Source organism: Stegodyphus dumicola, chromosome 4 (assembly GCF_044657685.1).
Source record: "Stegodyphus dumicola isolate Sdum_Otavi_A_Nest chromosome 4, ASM4465768v1".
Lineage (NCBI taxonomy): Eukaryota > Metazoa > Arthropoda > Arachnida > Araneae > Eresidae > Stegodyphus > Stegodyphus dumicola.
Window position 1 is genome coordinate 74,841,488 of NC_140771.1, and position 16,684 is coordinate 74,858,171.

Here is a 16,684-nt window from a genome sequence, read left to right on the forward strand (position 1 = left end):
ATGTCATATTTAAGAAAGTATTTTAGGAAGAAGCTCTATAAATAGAAAAGAAATAATGCATAATTTTAATATTAATAATACAATAAACTTTGATCTTAATTTTTGTACCTTAACCGAATAAAATCGAATTACCTTAATTTTTTTTTCTAATGTAATTATCGAAAATTTGTGAAAATATTTCATTCAAATTAAACCATTCTGAGAAAACTGTCCTGTGAAAAGTATAGCATTTAATTCCGTTCAGAATGAAATGTTGTTTAAAAATATGTTGTTTTCACATACTTAGGACTCTGAAGTGTTGTAGAAAAAGAAAATATATACATTTATATGTATATTTGCGACGTAATTACAAAATATTTACACCCGAACGCTTCAAATCCCATAGAACTCAATGGTAAATGACCCAATGTTTTGGTCACCACGTAGGGATCGCCGGTGCTTCAGAGCAGGGTACGGAGAAATTTGTTTAGGGCGACTCCATCTTACTTCCTACCTCCATGGATTTATCCATGACGTCAAAAATTCGAAAAGTGGGGTAGGGTTTGGAAATACGCGGCTGGTACACATCCGGTAAACCTTCTTCGTCGGGGTCTCAGATATCAGACAGATTCCAGCAGTGACCTAGGGGCCCTATTCTGGACACCGTCGAGATAGAAGAACGGGTCGTTTTTTGCGATCTACTAGACAGAGAGCGAGTCTGGTGTCATCGTCTCGATCATTACATACTCGATTTTCGACGCGTCGGAAATTTTTCCGTCAGCTGGACAGCTGCCGTTTATGTTTCTGACTGTCGTTTTAGATCTAAACTGAGGACGGCAGAGGTCACGAATTGTTTTTGGAAGTGTACGTAATAGATATTTTAATTTCTTAAGAATTGTGAAAAACTCCAGTATTTCGCAATAGAAATAACGCATTTGATGCTGACGATTCTACATTATTTATTTATTCTACTTTACCAATGCCTTAATTAAATTTTAGTGAAAATAATATATTTGGTAATTTCCTATTTCACATATGAAGAAGGGGTGCATACTTTTAATTTAAAATTGTAATTTTTAAACTAATGTATATATCAATGTACTTAATTTCATGTTTTGATGAGTAATTTGTAAATTTTGAAATTTTATGTTTTAAATTATAATGTATTTCCTCTACTTTTATTTTAATTTGTAGTGTATAAAAATCTAATACATTAGACATGCATTAAAGAATCTGCAGTATATAATTCAAACTATGCACATCCTAAATTCAACATTTACATTAAAGTGCTTTTGAGTTAAAAAATTTATTTAAGTAGTTTTAACTGTACCGATATCAATGTCAATTTCCAATAGTTTTTAGAATCTCCTGTATAAAACAAGTTAAATTCCTATATAATTTTCGGTTAAACTAAATTCTTGTAAATAATATAATGCATGATTTATAATTAGTTATCAGATTTTTTAATGTCGTCTACTTTTAGATATTACATCAGCTTTCTGTATTTTTATTCAGATCTAAAAAGTGCTTGGTTTGGGTTTTATGTAATTACGGCAAAGCCTCGAGGGCTATATGCCTTAAGTGAGGGTTGCCTTCGTGGAGGACATTCTAAGGGAAACTAGCTCGTATACACGTAACACATGGAGAAAACCACGAAAAAGTCCATGCAGCGACCCCGTTAGCGGGATACCAACCTTGGACCGAACTTCCAGTGTTCAGCGATTTTACCGCTCGACCGTTGGCGGGATCGATTTAAAAAGGGTATAAATAGGAATATGTGCTGCAATTTCTTTCACGGCATCTGTTGATATATTTATAATACAGTTATATATATATAACTGTATTATAGTTATATATATATATATATATATATATTATTATATAACTATAATATATAACAAATTTTGTGTGCCATAAACTTCAATGCTTCTGGAAGTTACCAATGATATATTGGTAATGACAGATACATTGGTAATGACGTCCATGCGTCCAGCCCGTTCGCGGGATTCAAACCTCGGACCGCACTACCAGTATTCGGAGATTTTACCGATCGGCCACCAGTGGGATCGACTTAAAAAGGGCATAAATAGGAATATGTACTGGAATTTCCTTTCACTGCATATGTTAATACGAGGGTAAGTTGAAAAATAAGTTTCCCCTGTCGACTGTGGTCAGAGTTGTGTATGAAAGTCAAAAAATAGAATGAGACATTAAAGATATGACATACCTTTATTTTATTATTCTCGTACGAGTACGTTGAGACATTTGTCATATCGCTTGATAAGCTTCAAAAGTCCTCCAAGGAAAATTCACGCTTTGCATATGGAAGAAGCGTTGAACGGCTGTGGGCGAAAGGCGACACAGCAGGAAAAGGCGCAAGTCACCGATACACCATTGGGTAGAGGTGGCTACATAACAAGCAGATGGCGCTGTTGCAGTGCCTGCGCAAAGCGGAGACCAGCCTCTCATTTGAGCCCCGGTAGGTATGGAGAGAAGGTGCGTTTTGAATTTGTGGTCAAAGGAGGAAGTGAGAGCGGTTATCCGCTATGAATGGGCACGTGGAGTATCAGGAACAGAAATTCATAACCGCCTCGTTGAAGTCTATGGGCCAGGTGTGATGTCGAAGCAAATGGTGCGGAGATGGTGTCGCACATTCAGTGATGGACGTCAGCAAGTGGAGGACATACCGAGAGCTGGACGGACGCGCACGGCCACTACAGATGCAAATGTCAGGAAGGTGGATGACATGATTAGAGAGAACCGGCGTATCACCATCGATGAAGTAGCGGAAGAACTTGGAATCTCACATGAGCGAACTCAAAACATCATCCACGACATTCTTTGATACAGAAAAGTGTCAGCACGATGGGTGCCCCGACAATTGACCTCGACACACAAGGAACAACGCATGGGGGTCAGCCTGGAACATCTCGTGCGTTACCATGAAGATGGCAATGACTTTCTGTTTCGGATTGTGACGGGGGATGAAACGTGGGTCCACCATTTCACGCCAGAATCGAAGGCCGCATCTATGGAGTGGAAACATCCGTCATCACCTGTCCGAAAGAAGTTCAAGACAACTCCTTCTGCAGGTAAAGTGCTCCTCACAGTTTTCTGGGACACCCAAGGAGTTTTGTTGCTGGACTTTTTGGAGGTTGGAACCATCAATGCTACGCGCTACTGTGACACCCTGTCGAAATTGAAAGAGGCGATTCGGAAAAAGCGGCCTGGCCTTCTCACATCTGGCGTTCTGCTGTTGAATGACAATGCCAGACCACATTCGGCGACGGCAAAGCAAAACCATATTGCAACTCTTGGTTGGGAGCACCTACACCATCCGCCATAGAGTCCTGATCTCGCACCAAGCGACATCCATCTGTTTCCGGCTTTGAAGAAAAATCTCGGGGGAAGGCGCTTTGGAAGCAATACTGAAGTGAAACAAGCCGTTCAACGCTTCGTCCATATGCAAAACCGTGATTTTTTCCTGGAGGGCTTTTTTAAGCTTATCAAGCGATATGACAAATGTCTCAATGTACTTGGTACCTATGTGGAAAAATAAAGGTATGTCATATCTTTAATGTCTCATTCTATTTTTTGACTTTCATACACAACTCTGACCACAGTCGACAGGGGAAACTTATTTTTCAACTTACCCTCGTGTATATATATATATATATATATGTTTGTGTGTGTGCAAGATGATATGTTTTATGATTTAACCTCTAGTTATTTAATTCTTTTTATTTTCCTTCCTATTACTTTTATTAAAAATTTGTTATATTTTTACTCACTAGTAAATCGTCTTTTAATGCATCAAAGTTTTCTGCTTATTAGTATCTACGATACATAGTATATCTGTAGCTACATGATAAGTATGATTACTGAATATATAAAATTATTGATATAATCATGGGTTGCTAAAAATTAAAATTTTTTTGAATTATTATTGAACAATTTAAAAATTATTATTTTCATTAGGAATATTAAACACGCGTACGCGATGCTATATTTCAATGATTTGACGTATGACGTTGTTGCATAACCTTTTCAGACAAAATAATGTATTTTAATCATAAAATTTTTGTTAACAAATAGTTTACAAACATGTAACCGTTTAGAAAATTTCCATTTTGCAAAAGATCATACGTAAAATTATGTTTACGTTTCTTCACATACCTGAAGTTTTGAAAAGGCTATTTCTTACTGCGTTTAAAATATCCTTTAACGTTCACCATTTCTTTTTCCCATACTCTCTACTAAATGTGCTATCCAGCAGCGCATTTTTTCCGAAAATTTCGCCATTTACTGGAACTCGTTGCTTTTTTTTTTTTTTTTTTTTTTTTTTGGCTACCGCCATCCTAGGTGAGACAGACTGGTTGCTATGCAATAAACGTCCCTTCCGCACGGAATTTCCACTTCATTTTCCGCCGACGGAATTTGAAGGGGCCAGACTCGCTCTCCCTTCTGCTGTCGAGTGGAAAGAGAATCCCGACTGGTTTTCCGATATCGATCTCGACCGGTGTCCAGACTAGACCCCTCTGAGGTAATAGAAGATACTTCTAGTCCTCATTAAATTGCTTTTATTAGAGACAGCTAAATAAAAGTATACAATTCACTTTGAATTATTAATATGTTTTACTTATGCAGAGCTCCAGTACATATGCAGATCTCATAGAGAATGCTTAATAAATGCTTGAACATGAAGTCTTTAACCAACTACTATAAATGCCCTGTATGTACACAACATTGTAAAGTAATGCGAGAAATATGCACCTGCTATTTTTAGATTAGCTCTTTCATTGTGTTTTATTCACAATCGGGAAAAATTTTGCAAGCAATTCGCATAAATTTATTCCTTTATTTCTCACTTATATGTTAAGATGCTCTGAAAAATCAATATTAATTCATTAATAAAACGTACACATCTGATACAGATATGTACAACAATAAAACTGTCACAAAAAATTAGAAGTGGACTTCGTATTCTAAGTGATCAAAATTGTTCGCTATGTTAATCTGAAGCTTTCTTATCCGAACAGGAAAACTGACGTACATAAATACTTCATTGTCTGAAAAAAAAGTATCTCATCAAGTGGATGCCTTTTCTTGGAGGAAGTGATGTATTTATTTAATAGTTACTGTTTAAATATACATGTATGACTTTAACAAAACTTTTTACTCATATTAAGATTTAATTTCATGACATAGAATCATTTTTTCTCTCAGAAACTGAGAATTGTTGAAACCAGTCTTTGACTGAATTCACGTTCCGTGTAGGTCCATTGTGGACAGAAAAGAAATCAAATCATTATAACTCCAGCTCATTTATACACACACAGATCGTATTTTATTCTTGAGTGTCAAAAAATGTAGAAAAATCTTTTTACTCGATTTCTGATAAGGATCTGGAAGCAGGAGTAAGAGGAGTAGTGTGGTGGAGGTGTGGGAGGCGGAAAAAGAGAGTCAGGTCCGCGCTAGCGGCGGCGAAAAGGGGGGGTAAGTTCGGTGTTGTTACAAGATGTAGCATCGGGTAACAGATCGCAGAGTCAGTTAAGCGTGAATGAGTCAATTAAGGTTGTAATTAATATATGTGTAGGATGTCACCTGGGTACCGATGTTTTCACCTGGATGCGGGGAGTGTCTGAGAGTGCTTATAAGGCTATTACTGTGGGTTTGTACTGAATAAAAGAAGTTGACCGCTAATCGTTTAATATACTCTTGAACAAGTTCGATTTGAAGTTCTCTGTGAATGTAGATGTTTGGAATATACCAAGGAGCATTGATAATTTCTCGTAGAATTTTATTTTGAAGAATTTGTAATTGTTTAATATTGGTTTTAGCTGCATGTACCCAGATCGGAGCTACATAAAGGAGGGCTGGACGAAGTATGGAGCGATATAAAATTAATTTGTTTGTAGTAGATAATTTGCTTCTTCTACCAAGAAGAGGTCGCATAGTAGCTGTGGTGATTTTAAATTTTTGTACTACGAAGCGGAAATGGGTTCTGAAGGTGTTTTTGATCAAGGGTTACTCCAAGGTATTTGGTTTCATTAATCCAGTCTATTTCTTCGTAAAATATTTCAAGGGGTGTAGGATAGTATTTCATGTTTCCCTTACGGAAAATAATTGCCTTTTTTTATCAGTGTTAATTTTAATCATCCAAAGGGTGAGCCATTTTTCCCGTTTTATGAGATGGTTTTGGAGGTGGTTTCTTACGGCGATTGCTGTCCAGGCTTTAGTAAGTATGGCGGTGTTATCGGCAAAGAGTGCAAGATGAACAAAAGGGTCTTCAGGGATGTCTTTGTGTATAAATATTAAAAAGGTACGGCGAAAGTGCCGACCCCTGTGGGACACCAGCTTTAATTACTCTGGTGGTTAAGTAAGCAGTATCGATTTTGATTCTGAATGTTCTGTTGCCGAGAAAAGAGGCTATTAAGCGAATAAAATGATCTGGAAAATTGAGACTGATTATTTTGTAAAGAAGGCCGCGATACCATACTCTTTCAAAGCTCATTTATTCGACTAATGCAAGGTTAGGTTACTCAAATATGGAAAGCACTGTAGGTATTTTTGTCTGGATGTATTCGTGGGGGACTTCTAAGAGAACTGGCTCGTATCACGTTACGCATGCAGTGGCGTAGAGAGGGGGCAAGGGGGTGTATGATGGCCCGGGCGCCGCTCGCAGAGAGGGGGCGCCAAATGATCTCCAAACAATATTTTCATATCACTGTGTTTTTTCCGGGGGAAGGGGGCGCCAAGAAGATGTTTTGCCACGGGCGCCAGCTAAGCTCGCTACTCCACTGTACACATGGGAAAACCAAGCAGGCAGCCAACCCATTCGCATGGGATCGAACTCCCAGTATGCAGCTGGCCTAATCATTCGGTCAGTAGTAAAGACTTTTTTGGATAAAGCACCAGCAAAGTAGCTATTCAAACTGTGGGATACTTGCATGTGTTTCACTTATAGTATCCTTAGGCATAATATGCCAGATATACCAATTGTTTGGGAAGTGTACTGATATTCTTTGATAGGCATATGGATAACCAGTCATGTATCTAAAATCTTTGTTCAGGAAGAGATCGGACGCACACTTTAAATTAAATGATTCAACCCTTAAAAAGAATATATATAAGAGAACACACTGCCAACTCCCCCACTAGAAAGAATGTAAGTTACTTAATACCTTTCTGGCCTTTATATCTTCATGTACATTCACTGATCTTATTTATATTATTTTCTATTTTATTTTTATATTATTTTTATATTATTTTTATGTTCTCTTTGATTTGTTTTTGCAAAGTTTGCATTATTTATCTTTTTTATAATCTTCTATGTTTATTTCAACTTTACTTTGATTTCGATTTCATAATGACAATTTCCAATGTTTAATTTCTACAAATAATATAGTACTCAAATACATAAAGATGATAGTGTCGGGGACGATTACTCGAGTTTTACAAGATTTCTCTACAGTAATTGATTTTTACTCCAAATTGAATTGACTAAAATGCTTCATGAGAATCAGTTCTTTGAGTAACAACTATTTGCGGAAATATTTGGCCTGACTAGAATTGCCGGTTTGGCTTTAATTTATAACTCGAGTAAAGACGAAACACTTTCATATTTACGTATTTCTATCAATTATTGATCATTGAACGGGAGTTGGTTTGTTCCCCTTGAAAAGTCAACTAATTTCCGATCAATGACAATAATTACATGTTTTAATTTTTACTTTTACAATTGTAATATTATTCTTCGTGATGATTTAACTCCAGTCCCCGTTAAAACATTATTAACATTTTGCTTTCAAATTACTTCAAAACATCTTTCAAAATATAACTTACCAGTATGGATGCACACTTTTAAAATAATTCTACTTTAATTAAACTTAGGAGATAATATAATCAATTAATCAATACGGTTTAGGAAATAAATTATTATTAACTAACTTTGCAGCAATTGCGCAAGTAATAATAACTTGTATTCGCACTAAATGGATTTAAGTTCATACAACATTTTATATATATATATATATATATACGTACTTGGATAGTCTCATCTCAACCTTTTTTGAAGATACAATATGAACACCAGCTTGAAACAGTCAAAACTCAATAACTACATGAGTAGTTTTATCTTAAGTAATAAACGGTTGGATTTATCACTCACATTTTTAGAAAGTATGAAATATAAATGGCATTGATTATTTTGACCTTTATTCTATAATTAAAGAAGACTAGGGTTGCAAACAAAAAAGTTAATTTTTAGTTTTAAAAGTACAAAGGAATATTCCGGATATTGTTTTAAAAATCAATACTAGCATTATGTTTAAGCAGAGATGACACTCAATTTCACCTTTTCTTTGTAATTTAATACTTCATTAACTGATTTTAGTAATATAAGTAAAGCAACAAAGTTTTAATTTGACCAAGACTCTTTCGATTTCGAGGGCAACAGGTGCAGGTCCCTCATCATCAGGAGAAAAGAAATTCTTCAAAGAAGGAAGGATTCATACCAAAAAATGAACAGTAAAAAGAACAGGAAGATACCATTTTAGAAACGTTATGAAGGACTGGATTGAAATTAAAAGTCATTAAATAAACAAGATACTTCTTTGTGATTGTGAAACGCTTCTAGAAATCCATCTCACCGATTGAAGTAGCTTTTTGGATATTTTTGCAGTCCCAAAATCAAAACTCTAATTAAATTTCCAAAAATGATTAGCCATTGGAGATTTGTTTATTTCCTTTCAGACATAAGATTTGTGTTCTCTGATGGGGAGCATTAACGCTCTTTTAGTTTGGCCGATATATACCAAAACACATTGCCAAGATATGCTATAAATTCCCCACAAACTAGAGTCAGAAATAGAATCGAACAGTGGACTTTATTGATAGGTGAGATAAATACTCGAAAAAGGAATTACTGGAGAATCTGCGCAATTTTGTAACTGATAAAAAGACGAAAGAACAGCAATTTTTTAAATGTTATTTCTAACAGCGAGACAAGATATTTGTTTGCTTTCCCGTGCTAAATCATATTACCTTGTTAAGCAAAAATTGGCTTTTCCCCCATATTAATTTTCTCTATTTAATATATGGCGATTTGTATACAGCAAATCATGATATCCGTTTTAAATTGTTCAAGTAAAATAACTGCTAAAAACAAATCAATAGTTAATACTAAACTAATAATTAAAAGTTAATGCTAAAAATTAAACAATATGCAAAATTCTGAAATTCAGATAAATTTGATTATAAAATATTTTTATAATTGAGTTTTTTATTAAGTTTCATCTCTTGCAAACAACTATTCTACCTCAGGTTTTCAACTGTGTTCTCAATTTCACAAAACTGTCGGTAGCTTTCCTGATTATTACTTTTCTCTTCAAGAGATTTTCTTAGAAATTATTGTGCTTTTCTAGATTCGATTGATAACGGCATATTACCTTTTTTTTTTGTACGACTTTCACTGTCAGTTTCTGCAGTTCTTTCAACACTTTCTTAAGTCAGTTTTTACACTCCTAATATCAATACTGTTGTGAATTGAAATATATTCCATTAATGAATTTTCATAACTTACCTCAACTGATGTCTGAAACATTACCCATAATTTACCATAACCCATGTTATACAGTTCAGCAACTATTTAATATTCTAAAAAAAATACACTGCATAATCATTTGAAGACTGGTTATGTAATCCACTATGGTAGATGGGTACTTCATATTTTAAAATTTCACAATATGCTTGCGTTGCAAGTGCCACAAATAGGCTCATTATCTCATTTCAAGAGGTACTGATGTGTCAGTCTGCAATGACCAATTCGTAAGCGAGTCAGTAGTACATCCTCCTTCCGATTTCCTCTCGACTCCCAGTACTCCAAATTGGGTTTTACCTGCCTTAATTTGTTCAGAGTTTGGCATTCCCAGAATTCTTGCCATCTGAACAAGACCTTTGTTCTAATGTAATTCCGTATGTCTGTAAAAGGGACATCATTTTCTGAGGTAATATCAGCAGATTTTGCTGCAATATCGGCGAGTTCATTGTCTTTTATGCCAGCGTGTCCAGACACCCAGCAGTACGCAATATAATAACTTGTGATTCTCAAACTGAGGTGTGCTTTAACATTTCTAAGACCAAAGGTTGGCTGGTATTTGTATTTATTGATTCAAGAGCACTCAGAGAGTCAGAGTAGATGATTAACTTTCTGCTATTCTGCCTAGATATAAAGATTAGGGAATTCAAAATGGCAAAAGTTTCCGCAGTGAAGACAGATGCAGCCTTATGAAGTTTACTACTCTTTATTTCTTTATCACAAACAAAAGCTGCCCCGACGTGATCATGATTCTTCGAGCCATCAGTAAAAATTGCTTTGTAGTTAGAATAACTGCTTCTATGCTCTAGGAAAATTTGTTGATAATGGATATCATTGGTACTGCTCTTCTTTAGTTCTCCAAAAATGTTAAGTAGATGAATGTTCACTTCTTGCCAGGGAGCAATACCGAAAAGGTCAAAGCTTTTGGGATGCAGATCATTTAGGTTAAATTCTTCAATCAGTGAGTGAATGCGAAGATCAAAAGGTGGGATACATTAAAGACGGGCATGGTAAAGACGCCAGTACTGACCAGATGTCATGAGTCGGACAGGATGTTCGGCCTGTGACATTACTTTTTAATGAAGATCAATGGACAACTGCTTGCGTCTGAATTCCAAAGATGGTTCAAAACAGATGACATATAAACTTTGGACTGGAGATGTTTTGAAGGCTCCACAGCAAATCCGTAGCGCTTGATGGTGGACTGGATCCAATTTCAGGAGCACAGAAGGTCTTGCTGATCCGTAGATAACACAGCCATAGTCAAGTTTGGAACGAATTAAAGCTCTACAAATGCTGAGCATAGAACAACGTTCTGCTGCCCATGAGGTATTGGCCAGGACTTTCAGTACGTTGAGAGCTTAAGCACATTTTTTCTTTAGATTTAGGATATGCGGAAGGAAAGTGAGCTTTCTGTCAAAGATAACTCCTAAGAATTTCGCTTCTGGCTCAACGCGGATCAAAGAGCCGTCAAGATGCAGCTCTGGATCAGGATGTAGATTTCTTTTGCGACAGAAGTGCACGCAGACTGTCTTCTGGCTAGAAAATTTAAAACCATTGTTATTTGACCACTTTATGATTCTATTTAGAGCAATTTGTAGTTGTCTCTCAATGTATCTCATATCTTGACCTTGACAATAGACCATCAGATCATCAACATACAGGGAACCATGCACTGTGGGAGGAAGTTCTCTTAAAATGGAATTAATTTTCAGGCAGAAAAGAGTGACACTGAGCACTTAACCTTGTGGTACACCTTTTTGTTGTACAAATACTTGAGAAAGCAACGAACCAATCTTGACTTGGAAAGTGCGGTCCTTCAAAAAGTTTTGAATAAAGATGAGTAGATTACCTCGCAATCTAGTGCTGTAAAGGTCATGAAGATATATGGCGATCCATGCCGCCAAGTTCTATCGTACGCCTTTTCCATGCCAAAGAAGATTGAAAGCACATGATTTCTTTTCACAAATGCATTGCGTACTGCGGTTTCTAAAAACAGGGCATTATCAAATGAAGATCTTCCCTTACAGAAACCACTTTGGTAAGGTGATAGGCAATGATTAGTCTTCAGATAGTAGGTGAGACGGTGATTAACCATTTTTTCCATAATCTTGCAAAGGCAGCTAGTGAGCGCGATGGGGCCATAATTTAAAGGATTACATTTCTTAATTCAAACATGGTGAGATCTTTATTATAAGATTCTGCATTAGGATGGGAAAAGTCGATTTGAATCCTTTCCAAGCGCATCTTTGTGGGAAGAAACTCTTTTGAGCAATTGCTACTGCCAGATACAGCAGCAAATGTATCACCTAATGCATCGGCTATTTCTTCTGTAGTGCTAATCAACTTTCCATCTTTTCTAGAACGGAAAAGGAATAATCATTATATAGTCCAGAGGCTTTACGGACTCTTTCCCAAACCTGTTTGCTAGACATTGAGGAGGTAATAGTGGACACGTAGGCTGCTTATGATTTTCTCTGACTTTGCAGCCTCACTTTTCTTGCATTCGCCTTAGCTTTTTTAAAGGCAAGAAGATTTTCCAGTGTAAGATATCGGCGAAAGATACGCCAAGCTTTCTTTTGCTCTCTCGAAGTTTTATGACATCATTGTTCCACCAGGGTTTAGGGAACTTTGGGAACTTTGTCGAGGACTTCGGAATACAGAGTTCAGCTGCTTGTACAATAGTATCAGAGATCATTTTTACTGATGTATTAATGTCCACATCGTTGACCATTTCTTCAGTCAGCACAGCACAAGATTCAAAAAGATCCCAATCAGCTTTATCGTAAAGTAAGCGTGGTTGTCTTGAGATCTTCGATTTCCCTGTAATATTTGCAATGACTGGGAAATGGTCACTATCGTAGAGATTCTCCCCTACACTGAGAGAGCAGAAAGGTAGTAGAGATGGAAAACAAAAAACCAAATCAATTGCATGAAATGTTCTCGTCGACTGGTGAAAGTAAGTGTAAAGTAAGTCTCCATTATTAAGGAGACAAATAGAGTGATCTTCCATTAATTGTTCGATCTGCCGGCCCTGTCCCTACTTCTCCACAATGTACTATGGGCATTGAAGTCACCTAAAAGCAATAAAGGTTCTGGGAGCTGCTCTATTATTCTGTCCAACTCTTGCTGATCAATATGCTCATGTGGGGGTAAATAAATGGTGCATACAGAGATTGAAAAGCGTTAAATTAATCTGAACCGCCACAGCTTGAAGGGAAGTCGTCAAAGGGAGAGCAATGTATGGGTGATTGTGGAAGGTGATAAGGCCCACACCACCACAGGCACGATCCCCAGATGCGTTGTCCTTTCTTAGTGTTGTACATCTCCGTATCTTAGCATGTCTGCTTGGTTTTAACAAGGTCTCCTGAAGGGCAAGGCGGGCAGGTTGATGCATGTGTATTAAATCCTTTATGTTATCCAGGTTTCGACAAAACCCCCGACAATTCCACGAAATAAATGTACCCATTATTGATGCTTGTTTTGGCGGTGTTGGTGTTTTGACTTCCGAGGCAAAAGGTGTTTCGGAAGGGATAACCCTTCTTCAACGTCCGTTTCGTTTAAGCGTCCTGAACTCATGCTTGCGATGGAACTTTGACTGGGGGTCCTGTGTTTTTTCTTATTTTCCTCTTTGATACCATCTCTATGTTTGTTCTATTGGACATCCCGTTTTCCTTTGGGCGCAGTCACCGGCGTACTACTTTCTACATCAGGTTTTTTTCCCGATTTTTGGTTTCTAGGATCTTCCGTCGTTGCTAGTTCTTTTTTCTGTGCGGGTATTGTGGTTTGCGTTGATATCGATCTGAATGATTTTGTTGCGGATGCATAAGATTTATTAGATCTTGGCTGATTACAGAGAACAAGTCTTTTGGCTTCTGCAAATGATATCTTTTGTGTAACTTTAATGCTTTGAATTTGTTTTTCTGTCTGCCATTTCGAGCATGATCTCGAAAAAGCTGGATGCTCGCCTTTACAGTTTATACACAAGGGTAGCAGAGCAGCCTTCACTAGCGTGGCCTACGATGGAACATCGAGCGTACATGAGGCTACCGCGACAAGAGGTCTTTCCATGTCCAAAGCGCTGACATTGAAACAACGCATTGGATTCGGTATATATGGCCTGACTGAACACTTTAGCTATCCAGCTTTGATGTTTTTAGGCAGGTTAGGAGACTTGAAAGCAAGTATGATATGCTTAGTGGGAATGAGTTTACCTTCTTTTCGTATTTTTATCCTACGAGCACCACACACGTTTTGATCTCCCAACTCAGTTACTGACAGCGTCTATTTCAGAGATTACTCCTCTGGACAAATTTAGAATGTTATGTGGCTTAACTACAATGTTTGCTTGTCCTAATTTAGTTAGTTTCAAAAGACTATTAGACTGCTTTTTAGACACAGTTTCTATCAAAAGGTCTCCAGATCGAAGTCTCTTAATATTTTTCAATTCCCCTACAGAAGACAAAAGATGATTGTTAATTAGAAAGAGTGACATTTTTTTTTTCAATTCTTCAGAGCTGCTTATAATTAAGAAACGTGGACAAAGTACATCTGATGCAGTGCTTTCTATGTCGCTTTTTAGTCTTTTAGTCACAGTCGGAGTATCGGGTACATTGTTGGAGCAGGAAGGTATCAGAGTATTCATATTTAAATGGAGAAAGATTCGGGTCCGACCGCCCCACCCACCATGGAGCCCAACAAGGGGACGCAGATTCCTAGGCCAGGGCTAGCCGGACCTATACGCAATCTGAAGTCCCACAGTCGGCTTTCCCAAAAGCAGGTACTAATTGCAGAAAATATTATCAATGAAAGCCTCTAGAGGGAAATTATATGCGTGTAAGTTCCAGCTTAAATTTCATAGACAGAGAAATATATATGTAACTTTACGCTTCGAGAAATGGAGGTGTAACATCAATAAGTATTTAAAACATTAAGAAAAACCTTAAGAGGAAAATAAAAGAAAGAAAAAAGAAATGAGAGAAGAAAATTCTTCAAAGAATTAAAAAAATACTTTTATATAAAAGAAAAATTTTAAATTACTTCTTGAAGTAAAATACAGGAAAAAAGACCGAGTTTGTAAAAAAGAAAGAAAAAATCGTATGAAAATAAGTACAGCTTTTGTAAAACAAATAAAGTTAAAAATGTAAAACACGGAAAGATTAAACTGAAGGCAAAAAACCTTTTGTAAAATAAAAAGAGGAAAAAAAAAAAAAAAAATAAATAAAAATTGTGAAAACGTATTACTTTTATAAAATCTATTACTTTTGCAAGTTAAGCGTAGGGAAAAGAATGTAAAACTTTAAAATGTGGAAAAAAAGAAAATCTTATGTTTGTATATAGAAAATATGGTGGGAAAATTAGTACATTTAATTTAACGCCGAAAAGAAAATTTCGTAAATTATGTTTGCAAGATAAAGAAATGAGAAATTTAAAATATCTTAATCTAACATAGAAACAAAATAAATTTAAAGTCATGAATTCATTCATTATCGAGGATGTACAAAGGTCTGAGCAAGTTGGAATAGAATTGTCTATGTGGAATCCATCAGCCTCATGCTGGTTTCCACTGCACAAAGATGAACAAAGAGGATAGATACGATCAAATAATAATCAAATAATAGGATTCAAAAAAGCACGGCCCTTTGTGTTATCGCCCACGTTTCCCATGCTATAGATGGCCAAATACATGAAATTTACATGTAAATACATGAACTTCCTTCATTAAATATATTAATTTTTAAATAGTATAATCAATTAAAAATTATGGTTAATAACTTTGTCAGGATCCACAAGTACCAACCAGAATGCACTATGGGTAAGACTGCCCTCTAGCGGCCATTGCTGAACTAAAAAGAATGCACTAGAAACTTCTATCATGCTGCAATCAGGTTTCGGATTTAGTATGACATCAGAGCAGCGGGGAGTTCTACGTCAATCGATAAGCGCGGACATGAAACCGGATTACAACACAAACAGGATGAAACATGTGGCTAACATAGCAATAGCAAGATGGTTACAATGTGTGATGATGTCATGAACAGGATGCAACGCGTCCGTAGTTTGGTGACGCAGCAACCCTCGCCAGATCCCCCTCTCCGAGCACCCCAGCGCCCTGTGGTACAGAACCCCCATATTATACCTACTAACGGCCTTCATTCCTAGGGTGACCCTACCAGGAGCTATGTTCCTGACACCCCCCACCACGTTGAGGCAGCATAGCAGGACTTGGGGAGGCTGATTACTGGAGATGTGAATTGGATATTATACAATAATATTACAAGAAAAAAAATCATGGGGGTAAGCCAAATATACCACCTTTAAATAACATCGAGAAGGAAGCTGCATTCCAAACAAGCAACATTTTGCTTATGCTGAGACTACAAATGAATTGTAGCCATTAAATCAGACAATAAATTTGGAAAAATTCCCAAAATGGCATTTTAAGACCCAAAATCGAAACAAAGTACCCAGAACTGACCAGTCATTAAGGTTACCGCAAATTTATTAATACTATGCTGATACTTGTCACTTTAACTCCTCCAATAATCGTTACTTTAAATCAATCGTCAAGGTACTGTTTTCCATTACAACAATGTTCGCCTCCAGATTTCGATGACTATCAAACACATACTGAGAATGGATGAGATGTTTTGTATCAACTCCCCCTGCATTCACCTGGCCTTACCTCCTCAGATTTTCATCCCTACAGGTCACTTCAGAATTCTCTGGAGTTCACTTATTTGGAGACTGTCAAACAGCAGCTCAGTAACATCTTTATGAATAATCTAACAACTTTTTTAAAAAAGATATTTTTGTTATTATAGGAGAGATGGCAAAAATTGTGCTTATAGGATTCAATGAAATTTTCTTATGTATTGCACTACTTCATTAGTATTTAGCATAAAAACCTGCAAAACTTTTCAGATGACCCAATACTTTCAGCATTATTCTGAGATTAAAAAAACTGAATTGGGATCTATTGTTAACTAAGTACAACATTAAAATGTGATCCAGTACTTCAATACAGTTAGCATGATATCACATCAGCATTAAATTAGGCAAAAGTCAACCTCAGATGGATCTTGATAAAACTATTGATTTTGAGAG